Here is a 6,178-nt window from a genome sequence, read left to right on the forward strand (position 1 = left end):
GAGAGAGAGAGAGAGTATATGATTGTGGTAAAATACACATACCATAAAATTTACCATCACAACCATTTTTAGGTGTAGAGTTGAGTGGCATCAAGCCCATTGCTGTGCAGCCATCACCGCCATCTCCAGGACTTTCTCATCTTCCCAAGCTGAAACTCTGCACCCATTAAACGCTAACTCCCCATTCCCCTCCCCCAGCCCCTGGCAACCACTGTTCTACTTTCTGGATAAGTGGGATTATACTTATACAATACTTGCCCCTTTGTGTCTGGTTTACTTTACTTGGCATAATGTTTTCAAGGGTATGTTTGTTTTCTAAGTTAAAAAGCAATTTCACACACTTCCCGAAAGGAAATACCCTGTTTACCTGTAACCTTTAAAGACAAAGCCTGACTCTGGGCCTATTGCCACTGGGGTTGAGGGAGGCTGAGGCCTGCCCCCCTAAAACTGTGGGGAGAGCCCCAGGGCCAGATGATTCTCAAAGACACAGAATTGGATCAAATCCACTGAGCTAAGCAGGTGGATGTACAGGGTTGACCCAAATGAAGTTACAGGACTATTTCCTAATATAACTTAAATTTGGGGTGATGTACTTTTGGGTCAGGTATATGCTATTTATTATTGATGAAGATAAATTTTCTGGCTAAAAAAAAAGAAAAATCTTGCTTCCAGTAAAGAATGCACTGTTCATAGACATCCATAGCAATCATCTCTTTTTCTTCTTTTCTTCTCTCACCGTGAGAGGTTCCCTGAACAGAAGTAGATCGCCTGCATTTACCAGATTTGAGCTGTTTAACAAGTGGCTATTTTTGCTAATCTTTTGGATTAGTCTTTATAACTGCCAGAGAAACACCGACTTAAAAAGGAAATGTTTCTGCCGCAGAACTTCTACTCAGTTGAAAATAGTCATGATCAGTTAAAAAAAAGAATGCTGTATAAGTACCCAAACAATTTATCTCAAAACTGGCCTGGAGGGCTAAAAATAACCTCTAAACAAATAACAAAACCTGGGCAAGGCCCAGTATAAGAAGCCAGAGCCAATAGACCCTCTGGGAGGTGAGGCACCTCTGGGCTAAAGGGCAGATCGGCTCTTGGCTTACTTTGATCTGGTGCCAGAATCAGTGCTGACGCAGAGATGTATTCCTATGGTTGCAAAAGTGCAACAGAGCTTTATAAAGCTTTGGGTGGCAAAGCACTAAGACGCATGATGTCAAGAAGTCTCCCCTGAGCCGGGAGTGGTGGCTCACGCCTGTAATCCTAGCACTCTGGGGGAGGCCGAGGCAGGAGGATCACTTGAAGTCAGGAGTTTGAGACCAGCCTGAGCAAGAGCAAGACCCTGTCTCTACTAAAAATAGAAATAAAAATCAACCAGGCAAACAAAAATAGAAAAAAGTAGCCAGGCGTGGCAATGCGTGCCTGTAGTCCCAGGTACTGGGGAGGCTGAGGCAGGAAGATTGCTTGAGCCCAGGAGTTTGAGGTTGCCATGAGGTAGGCTGACACCATGGCGCTCTAGTCTAAGCAAGAGAGCAAGACTCTGTCTCAAAAAAAACCAAAAAAACAAAAAAAGAAGTCTCCCCTGGGCAGTGTTTTCACTTGGGAGGAGGAGGAAACGGATGGGGCAACTCTTAGCGTGCAGGACTGACGTGGCCCTGGCAGAATGTGTAGTTTCCCTGGCTCTCATCCCCAATGCTGACGACACTTGCTAGCCATTGAGTCAAGCCAAAACCACCCCCACGCATTTCCAGATGCCCCCTGGGAGTCAGTACAGCCACCTCCTACTAAGAGCCACTGAGATGGCATGTCTGCACACAACTCAGCCGGGCCAACTCCCATCCCAATACTCCCTTTATTTCTCCCCTGAACTGGCTATAACATGGGCTTAGAGTTTACACTAAAACAGCTTTATTGAGATATAAGTCACATACCATACAATTCATCCATTTAAAGTGCATAATTCAGTGACTTTGTATATTCACAGAGTTGTGCAAACATCACCACAATTCATTTTAGAACATTTTCATCACCCCAAATAGAAACCCTATAACCTTTGGTCATTGTCCTCCCCAGTCCTCTCATCCCTACCCCAGCCCCTGGCAATCACTAATCTGCCTTCTGTCTCTGCAGATTTGCTTATTTTGGACACTTCATATAAATGCAGTCATACAATATGTGGCTTTTTTTTTTTTTGAGACAGAGTCTTGCTCTGTCGCCTGGGCTAGAGTGCCATGACATCAGCCTAGCTCACAGCAAGCTCAGACTCCTGGGCTCAAGTGATCCTCCTGCTTCAGCCTCCTGAGTAGCTGGGACTATAGGCACGCGCCACCATGCCTGGCTAATTTTTTCTATTTTTAGTAGAGATGGGGTCCTCGCTCTTGCTCAGGCTGGTCTCGAACTCCTGAGTTCAAGTGATCTTCCCACCTCGTCCTCCCAGAGTGCTAGGATTACAGGCGTGAGCCACCATGCCCGGCCTATGTGGCCTTTTGTGTCTAGCTTCTTTCACGTTGCATAATGTTTTCAAGGTTCACCTGGTGGTAGCATGTGTCAGTGTTTCATTCCTTATTGTCACCGAATGTCTTAGTTCAGACTGCTATAACAAATTATTAATATCACACACCAGGTGGCTTAAACATCTATAATACTTCCCACAGTTCTGGAGGCTGAAAATCTGAGATCAGTTCCAATTTTCTACATCCTCGCCAACACTTATGTCTTTTTGATTATAGTCACCCTAGTGGATGTGATTTGCATTTCCCTGATGGCTAATGATGTTGAGCACATTTTCGTGTGAGTTGGTTATATATTTGACTGGTTTGTTTTTCCCCATTCTTACTGAAAGAGCAGATGAGTACCATAGTCAACATTTCCTCCCCCTGAGTGGCTTTGCACTTGTATGAACTTGGAAATATTGCCTTGTCCCTCAAGGCTAGAGAAGGAAATGAAACTAAATTGGAATGGCATTCAATATGTGGCTGTCACTCAATCCTCTCACTTAATCTTTCCAGCAAGTCTGGGAGGGAGATGGTCTGGATTTTGCAAATAAGAAAACTAAGGCCAAGGCCAGGTGCGGAGGCTCACGCCTGTAATCCTAGCACTCTGGGAGGCCGAGGTGGGAGAATCGCTTGAGGTCAGGAGTTCGAGACCAGCCTGAGCAAGAGCGAGACCCCTGTCTCTACTAAATATAGAAAAAATTAGCCAGGTGTGGTGGCACGTGCCTGTAGTCCCAGCTACTCGGGAGGCTGAGGCAGGAGGATCCCTTGAGCCCAAAAATTTGAGGTTGCTGTGAGCTAGGCTGACGCCACGGCATTCTAGCCAGGGCAACAGAACGAGATTCTGTCTCAAAAAAATAAAAAATAAAAAAACCAACTAAGGCCAGACTGCTTAATATCTGCCAATGAATGGTCAGCTGAAACTCAATCCCACGTCTGTGTGGCTGTGTTTTCCTTGTGATCCTCCCCCATGGGCCTCTGTAGCAACAAGGTAGGAGGCAAGAGTGTTGGCCATTTTGCAGCACACTCTCTAGAAGCACAGAACAGTCCTTCAGGTACTCATTCTTCTAAGAACCAGAGAGCTCAGAAACAGGAGCCCCAGGTCTGCAGACATTCCTAGGAGTGAATTGCCTATTGGGTACAGGGGTGTCATAGTCAGCTCAGGCTGCTATAATAAAATATTGCAGACCAGGCGGCTTAAACAACAGACATTTATTTCTCAGTTCTGGAGACAGGGAAGTCTAAGATCAAGGTGCTAGCCAATTCAGTTCCCTGGTGAGGGCTCTCTTCCTGGCTCGCAGACAGCTGCCTTCTTGTGTCTTCACATGGCAGAGCGAGTGGGCAAACTTTGGTCTTTTCCTCTTCTTATAAGGACACTAATCCCACCATAGGGGCCCCAAACTCATGACCTCATTTAACCTAATTACCTCCCAGAGGCCCCACCTCCAAACACCTTCATACTAGGGGTCAAGGCTTCAACATATGAATTTTGGGGGACACAAAATATTCAGTTTTTCACAGAAGGTTAAGTAAGGTCTATAGCTGGGGAAACAAAGCATGGGAAGAGGATGGAGAGATCCCACCCTCAAGAATAAGAGACAGAGACAGAGAGGGCCGAAAAATCTTCCCATAACCAAGTCAGAAAGGAAGCCTGGGGCCACTGGGCACTTCATCTAGGTGGATTTCACAAGACCTCAGAACCTTTGTTATTTCTCCATAAAAATTTTTAAAAATTTTTACAAGGCAGAATTAATATTTTATTGTCATTTATAATCAGGTGGCAGTTGGATATGTAGTCTCCATACTTCATACTTTTCATAAATAAAAAAATTACAAGTTTTAAATAGCCAGTGGCTAATAAGAAAACACGATTAGACTCATTATTAATGGTGGCTTCAAGCCTTTCCTTAATAGCTCCAGAAAATTCACCCACCTTTTGTTCTTTTTAAAAACTGGAAGGTTGGCATGCATTTGACTTCAGACTCTCAAGCAACATTCTGACAGTCATCCACATCTACCTCGAGGGACAGACACCACGTTGGACTACTTGCCCAACGAAAAGAAAGAATGAAAGAAAGGCTCGATCACCTTGCAAGGCCTGCACCCCGTGGCTGAGCCGTCAACTACTGCTAGTACATCCCCGGCAGCAGCCAAGCCTTCCTGAAAAGCAAAACTGCTCTCGATCTGCTCCACCATCATGGCTACTGGGATCTGATGAGTGACTGTAAGAATTGATGGAAACGGATCCAAAGCTCCGGACCAAGTTTTTTTTAAAAAAATCTTATTGTGACAAAATATACATAAGATTCACCATTTTAATCCTTGTTAACCCTTGTGTCGGTATGCAGTTCAGTGGCGTCAAATACATGCACAATGTGTGCAACCACCACCACCGTCCATCTCCAGCACCTGTTCATCATCCCAAACTGAAGCTCTGTCCCCATTAAACCCCAGCTCCCCGGTCCCCCATCTCCTCTTTCTTACCAGTTCTTGTTCCTTGTTCTCTTCGCAGTAATTACAGTGAAACTTTTAATAGGATCAACTCTTATACAGTATTGGGGATCACAAGAAACTGGGGCAGCTGCACCTACTCTGCAGAAGGAAACCTCAAGAAATAAGAGCCGGTGCTGGCAGCTGGGAAGGAAAAGGAAAAGCAAGCTGATCCCAAGGGGCCAGGGAGGAAAAAAGGAAGAAAAAAAGGGGCCTGTCTGCAATGAGGGGGAGGACGAGGTGCCCCACGGAGCCAGACCTTCTGCAGGACCTGGGAAGCCTCTGGAAAAAGCATCAGGGTGCAGCTTCCCCAGGCAACCAGAGCAGAAGTGTTGAATGGTCCCGTGGCCACTGCCTACGACACTTTCATTTTCCCTCTAAGTGTTCCCAGTAATTTGCTGTTCAATTTGGTAGAAATACGCCCACTTAATAGCAAATCTAATTAATGTGGATTTTCCCCATTTGTCATCCTAAGTAACTAGGGCTTTGCTTACATGAAAACTTATAATGAATTACTTACTCCAAGCAGCAGAGCACAAACCTGACTGTAATTTCTTATTATCAGTTTGTTTTCACATTTTATTTGTTTTAAACAATTGGGACATGATAAGGTTCTTTCTTGGGCAAAGAACCAAAAAAGAGGGAAAAACTGCTAGAACTAAGGGCTGCGATAAGAGCTGGGCCACTGGCCACAAAGGAGAGGACTTGGTGTTTGACAACTTGGTGGGGACAGTGGCTGCCAGTCACAGCACATGACAGAACCAGACTTCTTGTCTGTCTGCTGCTTACAGAGCAGAGACGATGAATGGTTGCATGCATTTGAGCCTGGGGGGGCTTCTGAGACTGTGAGTTGGGAGGACAGGGGGTTCAGGGGGCCTGAGGTCTCTGCCCAGGGTAGGCGGGCAAAATCACACTTCTCTAGTCCAGCAGCTGGATCTCAAAGATTTGTCTTGCAAAACATAGCTCTTCATGCAGGCCTGGTTGGCACACCGTAGCTACTCAGCAAACCTTTATGAGCCAATTAGCTAGGGCTGAAATGGCTATGATAAAAGCTTCCATCCAATCCAAGGAGCTGGAACTATATAGTCGGCAAGTGTCTGAGAGCCACTTCCAGCACCTTCTGGGATGTCTCCCCAGCCTCAGAGACTACCTCAGCACTTACACGCACCCACACATTAGTGATTGGTTTGGGGTCACTTACC

General features: G+C 45.6%; 1 pseudogene; it reads right to left on the reverse strand.

Moving 5' to 3' along the window:
• Window positions 1–4,682, reverse strand: part of LOC105805933 — an 11,542-nt pseudogene extending 6,860 nt beyond the window's left edge.
• Between the last annotated feature and the right edge of the window lie 1,496 nt (window positions 4,683–6,178).

Source organism: Propithecus coquereli, unplaced genomic scaffold (genome assembly GCF_000956105.1).
Source record: "Propithecus coquereli isolate 6110/MARCELLA unplaced genomic scaffold, Pcoq_1.0 Scaffold137, whole genome shotgun sequence".
NCBI classification, from domain to species: Eukaryota; Metazoa; Chordata; class Mammalia; order Primates; family Indriidae; genus Propithecus; species Propithecus coquereli.